We start from the raw sequence: 17336 nt of genomic DNA on the forward strand, positions 1-17336 counted from the left end.
TGGTGTTACTGTTTCTCACAACAGCTAATGCACATTTCCTGAATGTGCACAACACACATTCTCAGAACTATAAACAAACATCTCAAAACTCAGTCCATGTTGACCAAACCACAGACTTTTCAGTCAAAATAAGACATCAAGACCACATTTTCCAGCACATAAATGAAACTTTGCCCTCACATGTCACACAAAAGCATCAAAAACCATGATACAAGAGGATACCCACTGCACACTGGTGAGAGGAATTGAAAACACTATTATGTAAAGGAATGAATGAATCAAAAACATTAATGTTTTCCAGTATCCCCCTTAATTAATTAAGCATTCTGCATGATATTTTAGACTGTCAATTTTGTCTGGAGAGAATGCTGAAGTGTACTGAAAACACCCAAGTATCTTAACTGTACATTTTGTAGTGCGTTTTGCGCTAACCCCTGGGTATCTTGCCCAAGAAGACCACAGGGACAAAGTAAGTGTTTTTAGATACAGTAGGCACAGGTTTATAGCCATGAAATGAAATGGTTATTCTGCCTCTGCCTCAGCGTGTTGCAAAGGTTACCCTTCTTTAACTTTCCCCTATTACCTGTAAATCCCTCCCCACCAGAGCAGGTGAGTGATGGGTAATGCCAGTCGTGTGTACACACAGTGTGTATCGCAATGGAACGAGCGGTTCACGTAGTAAGTCTGGTTCTGTAGGCCCTTCAAGCACCATAAAGACAATCTGAAAAAGAAAACCCCGAAAACATCTAAACAATTCTACTAGCAACAGCAACAGCGCTTAGAGTGCCATGTTAGTTGCCAGGTTAACAAAAACCCTCAGTGACATTATAGGCCTTCCAGGTCAGTGGTCTGGCCAAGTGCCGCGCGTTCATGTGAGTTTCTCATTGCCGGTGTGAATGAGAATTGTATTTGCATATTACGTTATTTAAATGAAATTGTGTCCAAATAGGCACCGTGACAACTGCTCAAAGAAATTCAAATACATTAATAGGGATTCTGTAGCCTACATCTCTGATTGGACACGGAGTCAGTCATTTATAGGTTTGAAAGTAGATCTCTTTTTTTGTATCTGGATGTGGAAATGGTGAATTTAGAAGTGGAAATGTTGCAAAAAGTTCACAGATTTTAATAAAACTGCCGCACGCGCTTCTTCGTTTCGCATCACCTGAGTTTGTTTCAGTAGGCTTCAATCAGCTTGTTCAGGGAAGCTGTAGCGAGAGTGGAGCTAAGCTGTTGTTAGACTAAATTAATACTGTCACACAAAAACATTCCTGTTTTTGGATCTTTTAAATGTGGTCACCATCATTTTGGCTGAGTTACACCAGAGCAAATTTGAAGCAGGACAAATGGCCGTCCCCCAACGCTTTGGAAACCTACTCTGCTCAAAAAATGTGGTCTCCATCTACAAACACATTGATGGTCCTCACCTTCACTGAAGTGTTTTAAATTTGCAGATGTTTTGAAATTATTAACTTTCCTCAAAGTTTTCAACAGATACTGTGTTGATTTGCAACAGTACATTTGTTTGTATTTGCTGGTAAGTTGGCAGAAAGTTGGCACATGATTTTGTTTAGTTTGAATTCATACATTTGAAGATATTGTTTTTGTCAGACTTTACATTGTAGGGAAAAGGCTTATTGGCTGGGTCCTCTATATGATGTCACACTACTCGTAAACACTCTCCTGCATGACTTTGGCAATGTTTGGAATTCTAGGAGATTTTATGTAATAAATGAAAAGTGAGGTATAACTATACATATGTGTATAATACTGCAAATCAATGTAACACACTGTAATGTTATACGCTACCTACCCAGTAACTGTGATGTCAATCAATGTGCTGCAATCACCAGAGCGTTTCTATAAATAAACACGTTTATGGGTAGACATAACATTTGACTGTAAATAAGTCTAAGCCAACACAACTAAATGTGTATGCCACTGAAGCTCCACATGAAACTCATTATAAAGCCTTTTATTTTCCTTTTTAGTGGGCTTAGACTGCAGAGGGAGAGTAAGAGCCAATTGCGAGAGAGAGAGAGAGAGAGAGAGAGAGGGAGGGTTGAAGAGCAAGAGAAGCAGGAGAGAGAGAGAGCAGCAGTCAAAGAGATACAAGGGAAGAGAGAGACTACTGAAGATACTCTTCATTGCCTTACAGTCTATTTTCTCCTTGGCACTGAGCCTCAAAGGATCCTCTGCATTAAACAACATCACAGTACTCTAGTTTCCTCGTCTCTCCACGATAGACAGACATGAGGGGAGGATATATCATATTTGATTGGTCAACGTTGTAAATATACAATTACCTCAGGGTTTAACTGAATACAAGCTAACTACCAGCCAGACAGACAGCCAGACGGATGGCCTTTGTGAATTGTCTTCACTCATACTGTCTACTCAGAAAGAGGACACTTTGTACTTGTGGCTTACTATTGGCCACCCCTGTCCATTACACTTTGAGCCTGTCTAAAACATTTTCCACAGCCATGGGCAAATATTTTCAAGACATTTACCATCAGGCACTGCATGACATGTCTTATGTTTCCATACACAATCCATGTTGTCTATATATCGATTCATCTGTAAGCTATAAAAACGCGGTAGTGACAGAATGTCTTGCATGTCTAGGTTCAACGGTCTTCTTGACTAGTTAAATTGACTTGCCCGTCCTTGGTCTTGAGAAACAAAAGACATGAGGTTGAGTGACGGTCATAAATCACTAGAGCTCAGCTTGTTGTGTTGTGTCCCGCGGGCTATTCAACCACTTGGGCTGTAAAACTCTCAGAGGCAACGTGGAGCAATGAGCTGTCTGGAGCTGTGGTCACATTCTGCCACCAACCATGCTGTCTTCTCACCTTGCCTTCCTCCCTGAACCAAAGCTGCTACATACCAGTCCACATTTGTTTGGTCCTCTACACACACGTGCGCTCAAAAGAAGCACACGCATGCACGCACACAGCTTGCATGTCCACACATTTCAGCGTACCCACAATTAGACACACACATTCCCAATTGCACATACACGTTAAACTTTATTCATAAAACATAAGAACATGAATTCCTAACCCATACCCTAAGCTTATCAAGCCCATTCTAACTATTCCCTAAACCAAAAAAAAATAAAAATAAATGCCCTTTTCAAAATCAGGAAAGGGAAAATATTACTGGTTTGACCACATTCGGGGGGACATTTCTGTCCCCATTTATATAGTAAAGCCCAACCACACGCACACACACATACACACACTTAGCCCAAGTTGTGGCGACAGACACTAATGACATCATATTTTTAGAGCTGTAGAGACAGAGGACAGGCTCTGGCCTTCTCTTCAGAAGCTTTGTCTGCCTGGCACCCACCCACCAACACCACACAGTCTAGCCTGTAATTGACGACCACTGACGTCTAGCTCCTAAAGCCAGGGTCAAAGTGGACTGACCGCCAAAGGGCAATATGTAGGGTGTCCAGCCACTCGACACGGAGCGGGAGAAAACCTCCTTTAGTGATGGCAAGTCACGTCCTTATGTTATAAAACACTTCTTACCAGGACAAATATAATTCTTCATGTCCCGATTGGCTCAGCGGGGTCTAACCTATCGTTGACATCGTATCCCAGAAGTCAGATTTAATAAGCTAATACATCCCCTTAGCACCGAGTTGTGTTTATAGGACAGTGGAGGTTTGTCGGAGCGTTTTCAATTTTGTGGTTGCTAGCCTTCCAAGTCTTTTTCTGTTTTGGTCTTTGTCTCCTAGTATTTTTCTTTAGTGGCTGCAGTCTCCAAGTCTTTCTGTTGTGGTGGTAGTCTTCAAGTCTTTCTGTTGTGGTGGTAGTCTTCAAGTCATTCTGTTGTGGTGGTAGTCTTCAAGTCTTTCTGTTGTGGTGGTAGTCTTCAAGTCTTTCTGTTGTGGTGGTAGTCTTCAAGTCTTTCTGTTGTGGTGGTAGTCTTCAAGTCTTTCGGTTGTGGTCGTATTCTTCCAAGTCTTTTTCTGCTGTGGTCATAGTCTTCCAAGTCTTTTTCTATTGTGGTTGTAGTCTTCCAAGTTTTTCTCTAAGGTTTGTTTGAGATATCTTAGAACAAGTCACGTGAAACTAAAATATGTCAGAAAATTGATGGCTTGCCTATACATTATTTATGAAATCTGTAATTAAAATGAGAAATGTAAAGATGCAGTCTGTGATTTTTGGTCACGGGTGGTAGTGTGTTGAGCCAAAAAGCGTCCCCTGAATATTAGGTTGTTTTTAATACTACTATGTCATGTGTTTGCCAATTTGTGCCCTGTCATCAAAATCACTCACTTTAAAACTTGGAATTTCATTGCTAATTATTTTTAATTATAACCTGTAAACATATGAGCAACATATCACACATCCAGTCCAAAGTGCGAGGTTTTCAAAAAAACATTTTGTTAATCGCAAAAGTCCCAGGCTGCCTGTTTACAGCCTAGCTGGTGGTTTGCCTGACAGAATCATCAGGTTCTCAGTCTAGATAACAGAATGTTATGGACAAAAGTAACATATTACTGCTAACATGCATTGTCATAAGGGGTATATAAACATAGTCACCCAGAGGTGTAATAAATGTATTTCTTATTAATAATTCAAATTGCCCATCTCCTCCATAAACACACTCTTTTAAAAAAGTTATCAAACCATGTCTGCATGTGACCTGCACCTGTCTCAAACATAACACCACCAATCCCAGTCAAAACGAGGTTCAGCTGTGCAGAATGTAGTTTGGGGAAGCCAATGTGGCTCTCTCTCTGTCTCAGTAGGCTACAATTTGAATTTACATGTATTCTGTTATCAAAAACCAATTTTTCTTTTTTGTTTGCAAGGTGGGACTATTCAGCCAGAAAGAGATTTCAGATGGACGGTGATCATGTTATCCTAGCTCTGTTTTAATGGTAGGCCTCTTTAATGGTAAGGGGAACTTGACCCCCACATGACAGGACAGAAGATGCCTGTTGGAAGGATGTAGTTCCAACCACACAAAGTTGTATTCAGCTTATACTTGAATTAATTGTGTTAAAAATTCTCACGCCATTCTCTGGGTGGTGAAATCTTAAGCCTTCTTTTTATAATACGTTTTCATGAAATATAACCACAACAATTTACATGTTTCTTGGTTGCTCTGAAATGTGTGCTTTTCCCTCATATTCATGCTCCTGGTATTCTCTTCCACGTCTTCATCTTAGACACCACTGGAAGAAAAACCCAGAGAGAAGAAGTGGCTGTCACGCAAGCAGTATGACAATGAGAAAAGGCTGATGTCTTGGAGCAACAAAGAAATATGTTTTTTTAAATAATGTTATTTTTTTTTTTTACCATGGCTTGAGGGCTACCGAAAAGTTCAGAGCTCTAAGTTACTGCCTCCGCTACACTACTGTGTGATTGTGTCCAGGAAATGAAATACTGGGCGTAACATACTGTTTGAGGGCCCTGCGTACGCTAATGTGAGTTTGGCTCAGCACTGCATATGGGTGGATGGGTTTCATGTCGGATGGGGTTGCCTTGTCTTGTTTTGCTCTAGTGACTCTTTGTAGCAGGTTGGGAACCATCAAGCTTGACCGTGGCTGCTGGCCGGAGAATGCACCCCTCTACAGGTGCCTATGTTCTGGCATATACGTTCCTAATATATTATTTTACCTATTTGACGTACGATATGACAGCAAATTACAGTGAATTTAGCTAATTTGCCTAGCTGCTAAAAGATAAAGTAGAACAAGTATTTCAGACTTTTCAGTAAATCACCTTGTGAACATAGAATAGTCAATACAAATCCAGTCAGAGTGATAGAGATAACTGGAGGTGTGCTCTCTGATTGACTGACGGTTCGTGGTTTCCTTTACTGCATGCCACCCAATGAGGAGCAGGCTGACAGACAAGCACCTGTCACAGAGATTGATGGGCCCAAATGGTAAGAGGTGTGCTTACTCATATACAGAAGAGTGGTTTGTGGGTGTGGGTGTGTGTGTGTGCATTTGTGTGTGTGTGTGTACATTAAACCTTACTGCTGGGATGTGTAGGGAATTGTTAATCTAGGAGAGAAGCCAAGGTGTGTATTCAAATACATATTTATTTATATATGTATACCATTTGCCATTTCTGTTCTACACAATACATTTCTATATGAATGTTACAATGTTACAGTGATTGGAACTGTCTACCTTGGATATGTCCAAGGTGACTCAGACTGACAGAATGTTCCCAGGGGTTTACTGCTCAAGGAAAGGTAGAAGGGGGAGTGCGGGTTGAGACGGCCCATGAAGAGAAACAGAAAAGAAAAAAAATAGAGAAGGGAGAGAGAAGAGCAAGAGAAAACAAGAGAAAATGGAAGAGAGAAAGAGCAAGAGAGCCCCCGAAGGAGAGAAAGAGAGAGAATGTCCGAGGTGCAAAAGCTCTTTGCAGATGTCCAAACAGGCAGTAAATCACAGGACAGACCTGACGGTACTCAAAGGCTTTCTGACTGAATGTGTCTCCCAGCCTGGAGCCCAGTGCCTCAGGGTCCGCTCCACAATGACTAAAACATGAACTGGAGTCTGTGTACAGGGTAACCGCAGCCTCCAGCAGCAGGCGGGTCTGCGTGCTGTTCTCCCCCATCCCCCACACCACCATCCAGCCAATGTGTCAGCCCACCCGCCCGCCCGCCCGCCCGCACAAACCAAACCAAGAGCTAAGCAAACACATACAGACACACCAGGCAACGGCCAACCAAAATGGCTCCCGTTCCAAAGCTCCGTTCTTAGGTTCACTCAGTGCTTTTTCGTTGGGTGCTTGAAACAACGACGAGTTGGGAGAGAAAAGGCTGCAGTGCAGAGGGTAATGTGGTTCTTGTTGTACACAAACTATCTATTTGGTTGTTGTGTGTCTGTCCCCCTTCCCTACAGTCATAAAGTTGCCACTGGCCTTTGAGGGGAGAGATCCGTCTGTGTGTCCAGTTACAGGTGTTCCTTTTAGCACAGTTGCTTGAGAAAAAGGAGTTTTATGGCTTTTCTTCTGTGGAGGCTAAGGAAACAGAAGTGACATTCTCGGCTAAAAACAAGTTGGAACCACCAAGGATGTAATCAGCTTGATAGAACTAATACATTCAGAGACCAACAATGTATTCCAAGATGGCAGACACATTCAGTTAGGTAGGCCTTAGATGCACTGTAATTCAAAATGTGACTGAAAATAGATTTTTGCTTTACCATTACAGCTTTAAAAACATTATTATATAGATATTTTTTCTAAAACTTTATATTGACAGTACCCTTTTTGGGTTTTATTGTCCTTGTTTTGCCAGCAATGAAGGAAAGGTCACCACTGAAGAGAAAATACATGACACGTCTACAGAATGCCATGCTGTGTGTGAATAGATCTTCATCTTCCTACTGTAAAATAACGTTAACATTTCTAATTATTACAGCTAATAAAATATCAGTTCACTAAAAATGAATCAAATTATTTTTCTCAATTTTACGAGCAGAAATATTACAGCCCCTCATTTCAGATTCATTGAACTGTAACTTTCTGGTTTAATTTGGAACGTCATTGACAAGTCAGTTTATATGCGTTTTTAAAAGTAAAAGTGCACACACTAACACGGTCGTGCCTAATGTTCAAATGAACTGCATTTCCAAACGGATTAACCGAGACAGGCATCATCCAAGTAGATCCGCTCATGCTCAGTATATTTCACTGTTATGTGTGACCTCAAGAATGGAAAATGAAAGAGACATGATTTAAAACTAATGAACACAATGTTAACAGGGGATATAAATTAATACGGGATAGAAGCCAATGAGCAGCGATAGCTCTAACTGCTACAGAAGGCCGTTACAGTGCGACGACCCTCAGTGCCTCCAGGCCCTGCACATTAACCTATTGGTTTACCTCTTAGTTGGTTCCATAGCATGCTCAACATATCTATACATTTTACAGAGTAGTCATTTAGCTGACCATGCAGTTAGCGCACGGAAGCAGTTAGCGTTGCCATGCTCAAAAGCACAACTGCCGCTTTTTCAGGGATTTGAACGCGCCACATTATGACCATAAGGCTATCTGCTGCCCCTACAGGCAGCACGGGGTACTGCTTCATTGTACCTGTGTATCATAGTAAGCCAATATCTGTACACCATGTCAGTGTTCGTCTATGTGCCATGTTTTTTGTTTGCGCCCTGTTTGTTGCTCTTATCATGCTGAACGCTCATTTATGTCGCATGTTTGTCAACCACGTAATTCCAGGCCACATACAACAGCTCTTAGATACCACGGATCAACTTCAATTTGGGTACTATTCATCGTTATTGAAATTCATTGGATGAAGAGGAAGCCGTGAATCTATTGGCCGAGTACAGAGGGCACGAGGCAGCGGAGTGTCAGGAGCTCCACAGACGCCGGGTGAGTAACTACCGGCCCTCTGGTTCTCATTAGGCTCTACCTACCAGATCACGACTGCGCGCTCTGCGTGTGCTCCGCTGCCCCCTGGCAGCCTCCAGGGGTACTATAACCTCAATTTCTGTGATTCCTCTGCCGTTTTATCAAGCCAAACGGAACACTTCACAGAGCTAGAATGTTATGGTTACACAATGTTTCGTATCCATGGTAACAGCACTCCCTGCACAAAAGGAACCCTGTATCGTCTCAGCTTGTCGAATGGAGCCCGGGACTGTGATATGGTGTTGATAACCTTGTGGAAGTCAATGACACATGAAAAATGGTGTTGTGGTCGCATGGCGCGACAGGACGTGGTGCATAATAACATGACGGCCCAGTGTCGTTAAACATAAAAGGTAGTTACTCTCACCTGCTAGGGTACTGAGGGAGTTTGGGGACACCAGAAGAGCTACATTGCTACATTGTTCATAGACACACTCCCGGCCTTTTCAGCATAATGCATCTTCTGTTTTGGAATGCCAAACCAATGGGCTATGAGGTAAATCTAATTTAAGAATCATGTGTTTCTTAATCTCCCTCAATTTAAAGTAAGACAATTCTGGAGTGGAATCAAATGGAGATTATTCTCATGACAACAGAATACTTCACTTTTGTATTTATTTCTTATCATGTCACTGCCACACACACGCAGTGCAGACCACTCGTAAAGGCCCTCCCGTTCCATCCTGTCGGATCAATAAAAACCCTCCCACTGGATCAATACATGTTTCTCTTTTTTATACTAGAAATTAAACCCCAGATAGATTGTACCTTTAAACCAAGAACAACCTCTTCTTCTGGTGGAGACTCCCCAGCCTACAGTGTTGGTCAGGCCTATTCACCTGATGGCACAAGTGGCCAAATCCAGCCTGTTTATCAAGATAGAATGGCACTTTGATCAGTTGTTAGCATAAATAAAACATGCGGAAAAAAAGCAATCCCTGCCTAAATTTGATGTTGAGTGGAAAAATGGTCATGTTTATTATTATCATCAAATTTTTCTGATATGTTTGTCTTTTGTCCCTATTAAGTGCTGTCAATCAATATAACCCAGTAACCAATGAAAGAGGACCTCTGCACACTCAGAATCAATGCAGTTTTCAATTTGTCAGTCCATCTTGTCATAGCCCTTCAAGCTGCCCATTGTATATGCAATCCCTTGGCGGGCTGGTTCCACCACGGCCTCTGTGTGCCGTTTCACCACGGCCTCTGTGTGCCGTTTCACCACGGCCTCTGTGTGCCGTTTCACCACGGCCTCTGTGTGCCGTTTCACCACGGCCTCTGTGTGCCATGTAAAAATGAGAGGCCTTTCACTGGCTGGTAAGAGTTCATGCAGGTTTCTGTTGAAGGGGTGACTATGGATGAGAAAGCGAGAAACCTAGGTGATGACATCTATTAAAAAGAATACCCCCTATTTTGGACTGACTGAGGAACGTGGACACGATGTCACTGGCCGTGGACGAGATCAACCGACAGTCCCAACCAAGTAATATGTGCTTGGCGTAATTCTGTTGGAAGGACACACTGCTGGTGAGATCATTTTCCAGAAAAAAGGGCCCCTCAGGCTGCCTTGCACCACAGATGAGGTCACTAAACTGCCTGATACACCAGCGCATGCTATGCGCAAAAACATGGCGGTCAGCTAGAAAACAGCATGGGCTCATTTACGGCCATGACACATTTGATCAGATCCATGTCATGCTTGCATTATCGCTTGTTTCGTAGTCTGCTAAAAGACGTACCTGCGGAGCGTTGCGATCTACTTATGATCTCAAAGGGGTGGGTGAGTTCAGGGAGCAGAGTTGCTTTAATCCTCGATTGCAGCCACAAGAATGCCAAAACGTGTATAGCAAAAATGCTTGACGAGGACTTTATAGCAGAGGTGTGTTTTTTGAGTGACCATCAGTCTCTTGAATTGACTTTAATCTGAGACCTACAGAGCAGGAATAAAACTTTTATTGATTTAATTGAAAAGCGAACTGCCTTTCTCACACACACACCCACAAACCACTCTTCAGTCTCTGAGTAAGCACTCCTCTTACCATTTGGGCCCATCAATCTCAGTGACAGGTGCTTGTCTTATTTTCTCCTCAAAACGAGGGTTCAATTTGCCTGCATTTCACAATTATATACATCACCACAAATCAAGTCCGTAATGTTTGATTTTTTGGATAAACTGAAAACTTTTCAATGAGAATATATTCTCCTGTGATTCCCTATGTGCCACAGTTTCACACTCCTGCTAAAGAAGTGCAATTTATCTCATTAGTAGTAAAACAGGTGTGTTGAATCAGAAGGGAGAGACTGGTCCCAGTGAAGTATAAAAGCGTAGCAAAATAATTTGTGTAAAACAGGTATATAGGTGCATTATAAGAAGTTTAAAACTTTTAAACTTTTTGTACAATTTTGTATACTGGTCTCAGGAAGAGAAACCAAATGTTTTGCGTGTCTACCCACCTGACAAGAAGCTTTTCTAAAGCTGGCACCGTAAGGATATAGTGGCATGGCCCTGGTGTAGGTTGGTACTCTGCCCTCAGAAGCCCAGTGTTCAAGGCTACATTTTAGTACCGCAGGCTGGCTATAGGTGGCAGCACAGCCCCTGAGACCAGCAGACTTCCTGGTGGCCAGGCAGGCAGGACTCAGCTCTTATCCTAACACAGCAGGGTTCTAGAACATTTTATGCAGTTTTTTGAAATCCTCGTCAAAGACGTCGACACATTCAAAGGAACAGACAGACTAGCACGATGGTTTGGCCACGATTGACGTGTACGGCCCACCTGCCTTCCACCTGCAGAATGGTTTTTTAGGGTGATCGGGTGGGAGGGGTCAGCTATAGTCCCCATTAATCACCCGTTATCTTTCCCGCATGCTCTTGTGACCCGGCGTAACGTAGGACCTGGACGGTGCGCCAGTGGCAGCAGATGACACGGTGGACGGTACCAGGAGTTGCACTTCCTTTTTCCCCCATCTTCCACAGGTGGTACAGCCACTGCTGTGTCGTCTAGGTGATGGTTAGGACTAGGGCTGAGGCTGTGATGTTGTCCTACCACCGGCTGTGGGAGATGATGGTGTCTAATGACTTCCAGTAACTGCTGAGCCCTGATCCTGGGTGGGGTTTGGGCAGATGTGACGTGGTGGTTGACCGGGAAAAGGTGGGGGTGACTAAGGGGAGAGTTGGAGGCGACCAGGGGAGAGATCGAGGTGACCAGTGGAGAAGTGGAGGTGACCAGGGTGAGGTGTGCATGGTCAGGGAGAGGTGGGGTGACCACTGAGAGGTGGGGGTTTACCAGGGAGAGTTGGGGTGACTACGGAGAGGTAGGGGTGACCAGGAAGAGGTGGGGTGACCACGGAGAGGTAGGGGTGACCAGGAAGAGGTGGGGTGACCACGGAGAGGTAGGGGTGACCAGGAAGAGGTGGGGTGACCGCGGAGAGGTGGGGTGACCAGGGAGAGGTGGGGGTTTACCAGGGAGAGTTGGGGTGACTACGGAGAGGTAGGGGTGACCAGGAAGAGGTGGGGTGACCGCGGAGAGGTAGGGGTGACCAGGAAGAGGTGGGGTGACCACGGGGAGGTAGGGGTGACCAGGAAGAGGTGGGGTGACCACTGAGAGGTAGGGGTGACCAGGAAGAGGTGGGGTGACCGCGGAGAGGTGGGGTGACCAGGGAGAGGTGGGGTGACCATGGAGAGTTGGGGTGACAACGGAGAGGTGGGGTGACCACGGAGAGGTAGGGGTGACCAGGAAGAGGTGGGGTGACCACGGGGAGGTAGGGGTGACCAGGAAGAGGTGGGGGTGACCAGGAAGAGGTGGGGTGACCGCGGAGAGGTGGGGTGACCAGGGAGAGGTGGGGTGACCATGGAGAGGTGGGGTGACAACGGAGAGGTGGGGTGACCACGGAGAGGTAGGGGTGACCAGGAAGAGGTGGGGTGACCGCGGAGAGGTAGGGGTGACCAGGGAGAGGTGGGGTGACCACGGAGAGGTAGGGGTGACCAGGAAGAGGTGGGGTGACCGCGGAGAGGTAGGGGTGACCAGGGAGAGGTGGGGTGACCACGGAGAGGTGGGGTGACAAGGGAGAGGTGGGGTGACCACAGAGAGGTAGGGGTGACCAGGAAGAGGTGGGGTGACCACGGAGAGATGGGGTGACCACAGAGAGGTAGGGGTGACCAGGGAGAGATGGGGTGTCCACAGAGAGGTAGGGGTGACCAGGGAGAGATGGGGTGACCACGGAGAGGTAGGGGTGACAAGGGAGAGGTGGGGTGACCACGGAGAGGTAGGGGTGACCAGGGAGAGATGGGGTGACCACGGAGAGGTAGGGGTGACCAGGAAGAGGTGGGGTGACCACGGAGAGGTAGGGGTGACCAGGGAAAGATGGGGTGACCACGGAGAGGTAGGGGTGACCAGGAAGAGGTGGGGGTTTACCAGGGAGAGGTGGAGTTACCACAGAGAGGTGGAAATGATCAGGGCAAGGTGGAGGTGACCAGGGAGATTTGGGCTGGATATGGGTAGTGAACTTTAGACAACACACAACTCATCATCTTACTCTAGTTATACTTGTGTTTTCTAATCCCTGACATTATTTTGTGAAATATTCCATTGAGCCTATACAATTCACTATGGCACACATCCACAAATAGTCTAAGAGAAACAAGGCTGATATAACTTTGGATTTTATATAATTATGAATATACGATTTAAAAGATGGGGGGACACGTTCCTAAATCAAAACTCTAGAGCGAAATGCTTGTTTACCACAGGCCAAGATCAGAGGAGCATGCCTCACTGAACCAGGTTAGCATGTGCTTCAACTCAGCTCCGCTCAGCTCAGCGCACAATGACATCACTGAAACCAGGCCCTCTAGAGCACAACCAAAGGCTGTAAGGCTATTCAAATAAATTAACAAATGACCTTAGATTAAAAGGGGAGTCACAGATCAGACAATGAGGGCATTTATCAACTCAATGGGAACTCTCAATGTGGTCTTCCAATATGGTGTCCTTCCAGTCCATTGCTCCTTCACGCCTGTCATGGATCGACAGAAACAGACAAACAGACTTCTATAAAACGACAACACCAAAAAAAACAGTAATGTACATGTCAATAAGAAATATGATTTTGAGACACATCACATTTTACAGTCAATTTCAATTATTCTTTACAATTTCAATAAAAATACTTGACATTGCCATCGCTGGGATCATATCTCAGTCATTTTCCTTTTGTTCTGGAGTGAAAATAAATAAATAAACAAACCCTGGTAATAAAGAAGCAGCCAATCCAGAATGCTGTCACAGAGTGGTCTGATAAAGTGTGAATTAAACCATCCCATCCAGATGTCTTTAATGTCAGACAACAGCCCAGCTAGCCAAACCATATCTGATCAATCTCTGAGAGACAAGTACATCCCTTCTGGAGCTGCCAATACAGTCCAGTTATACTGCTAGTGAATAAACCCCTGAATGGAAACAAAGTCACATTCAGTACAGCAGGGATGTAACAAAACTGTAGGAGAGACCCATGGATAGAAGAAAGAGAGGAAAAGAGGAATTCAGATTGGGTGAAGAGAGAGGGACAGAGTATAGAGGGACAGAGTATAGAGGGACAGAGTATAGAGGGACAGAGTATAGAGAGGGACAGTGAGAGAGGGACAGTGAGAGAGGGACAGAGTATAGAGGGACAGAGTATAGAGAGGGACAGTGAGAGAGGGACAGAGAGAGAGGGACAGTGAGAGAGGGACAGTGAGAGAGGGACAGTGAGAGAGGGACAGTGAGAGAGGGACAGTGAGAGAGGGACAGAGAGAGAGGGACAGAGTATAGAGAGGTGTAAGGAGAAATAGGGCAATGCAGACCGACACCAATAGAGAGAGAAGAAAGAATGAGGAAGCTACAGAGAGAGAAAGGGGGTGGAGAGAGATTAGAGAGAAAGGGGTGGAGAGAGAAATAGAGTGAGAGAAAGGGGGAGGAAAAAGAGATAGAAAGATAATGATGAGGAGCAGAAGGAGGGCATCATGAGGAGAAAAACAAACGGATATTCATGGAGGGATGGAGGACGAGTCCAAATGAGGAGAGAGAACATTTAAGAGAGACAGAGGGGGATAGAGAGTGAGAGAGGGAGGGAGAGAGAAGGAAGTATTAAATTGGAGAGAAACCCGAGAGTGTGGATGTGATTTATGCTAGTTGTATAATTTTCTGCAACGCCGCTTCCCTCTCCCTCTCTCTATTTTCACCCTCCCAACTCTCTCTATTTTCACTCCCTCTCCCCCCTCTCCCCCTCTCTATTTTCACTCCCTCTCCCCCTCTCACTCTCTCTATTTTCACTCCCTCTCCCCCTCTCTATTTTCACTCCCTCTCCCCCTCTCCCCCTCTCTATTTTCTCTCCCTCCCCCCTCCCTCCCCCCTCCCTTTCCCTCTCTCTCCTCCCCTCCACAGCCCAGTGCCCCCACATCCCCACCATCCAGGGCGTTGCTCACAACTCTGTCTCCTCCATCCTCTCCTCCTCATCCTCTCTCCCACCAAGGCAGGCCCCTCCCCCAGGCCACCCCTCCATCTGCCACCATCACCACCCTCCCAGCCAACCAGTGATTAAGATTCTGTCGTGATGCGGCTGCAGCACTTTGCAAATGGAAGACTGGACATAATTTCCCTAAAATGCTGTTTTTTATCACCCATTTCCCCTTCATCAGCCTGCCGCCATGTACGATTGATAGCTGATGGCACCACTGACAACAACGTTTTTACGGCCTGATTTATAGGCTATCTGCTCCTGGCTTTTTACTGCTCAAACTCTGTAAAAATGCTTATTTCCCAGATAAGGAGAGGGAGGGTGCAGTGAGTCTTATGAGTGCAGGAAGCAGTATTCCATGGTTAGCCTGAATTAACTGTAGCCTGTGTCTTACTAAGAGGAAAGGAGAGAGTCAAGCCCACCGTATCGCTGCGCTGTGTTCTGGACTGGGCCTTGGACTGGACGGAGTGTTCCCTCAGGTTGAGAGGGTGCCACGTCACACGATATCACACCGCCGTAACCCACAATGCAACACCGCCGCTGGTCACATATCCAGGGAACCGTCAACATGACCATTGCCCCGTTTTTTCCAGATCATGTTCACAACTCCATCATGCAAAATCAACCCTTAAAAGAGCCAGGTTATGTCCTACCCAGTGCACACCGTTGCCTTGATTTGTCCCGGCCCCCCGACCCATGATGCTTCACTCTCCCCTTCTTAATAACACTGTTAATCAGGCCACTGGGTTATCGGGAGCTGCAGCCGAATTTCCTCCGCGACCATTATGCATCAATCTCACTTCCTTAATCACTCATTACCGCTATCACTATACAGCAACTAGACACGCATCTCCCGGCGCCTCGCCCTAAATCACGCCACTTACTGTCACAGCGCGTGTGCGTGCGTGTAGGAAACGTTTACGTGAATAGCGTAGAAAATGACCCCCCCCCCCCCCTCCCCGGTTACGTCAGCTCGAATGTACAGCTCAGACAAGCAGTGCGGTTTTAAAGCAGGCTCCCTGGCGCCGTGGACCTGAAGAGCAAAGATACATGGCTCGGACCGGCTTGGTTTCCTGAAACGTACAACCTCGTAGATCCTCTGCTCTCCACAACACCCTAGATGAGCTGGACTGGGGCCGGCCGTGCGTCCATGCTGACTGGAGGAGTGTGGCAGGGGCCTGGGGGAGGGGAGAACGGAGGGGGGGGGGGGGGGGAATCGGCCTGATGACATCAATGATTCATGGACAGCCAGTGCACAACCTGGGACCAGTAATGACGTACATGTTTTAACTGGGCTAGCCCATAATTCATTAGGGTTACCAAGGCGACAGTGTGTGGGCGGGGGGGGGGGTGGGGGGGTGGCAGGGGAGATCTCACTGCGATTCTAGAAGCCCTGCCGGTCATTTGAAATTGCTTTCCATTGATTTAAATAATCCATAAGAAAACCTGATTGTTGTTAGAAACGGAATTATTATATTGTCAAGTGTATTTCATTACACTAAATACTGCATATGGATTGCCTTTGTTGGTTTAAATAATGATCCCAGAAAAATTATGTGTATAAGAGAACTAAAAAAGAATGGAGCTCAGTACTTCTGCTCGTCTCCCAGTGGAGTCACAGTCGTTGGACATTTTCCTCTCATTCTCTGGTTTCCCTCCGATGTCTATTGGGGGTGATGCTGGGAAATTTATGAGGTGGAATCTAGAAATGGAAAATGCGTAGCTGAACCAAGATGTTTTAATGCAGCCGTCTTTCTACTGCTATAAAGCCAGTAGTGGTAAAAAGACGAAGAATTCCTCCATTATTGAACTAAACACACACCCGAACGTCATTGTGATAGAGTGCGTTCATACTGCAATGAGTGTAACATACTGGCCTGTATGGGTCCTTGCGGTTTGTCTGAAAAGGCATATGTGTGTGTGTGTGTGTGTGTGTGTGTGTAGGAGTGTTTAGTTGAGCCCCTACATTGGATCCTACTGACAGGCAGGGGGCCCCTAACAGTTGGATGTTAGCATACACACTCAGATTGCCCTCTAAAAGTGAATTGCTCCAACCGTCCCCGGTAATTGCCATGGTTTTCTCAGACCAAAAGGGTTTTATAGAGGTGTAATGAACAGGTATGTTGATAGCAACTCTGGTTAAATGGACACAGAACAGCGGGAAGCTACATGTTGTGGTGATTAAACGGAAAGCTATTTCTCTGGAGCACTAGTTGGCTTACGGAGATACATACACAAAGTTAATGTTTTCCAAAACAGAGCCAGGAACAGATTTGTGTTGCATTCAAATGAACAATGCAGAAATATGGCGTGGAGTTTGTTATGGATCTGCCACCATTAGAAGAACACATCACCATCCTAGTTGTTGTGGACCGATTTTCTTCATCCTGCTGTGTCTTTTCCTTGCCTGGCCTCCCTACTGCC

Source organism: Esox lucius, chromosome 12 (assembly GCF_011004845.1).
Source record: "Esox lucius isolate fEsoLuc1 chromosome 12, fEsoLuc1.pri, whole genome shotgun sequence".
NCBI classification, from domain to species: domain Eukaryota; kingdom Metazoa; phylum Chordata; class Actinopteri; order Esociformes; family Esocidae; genus Esox; species Esox lucius.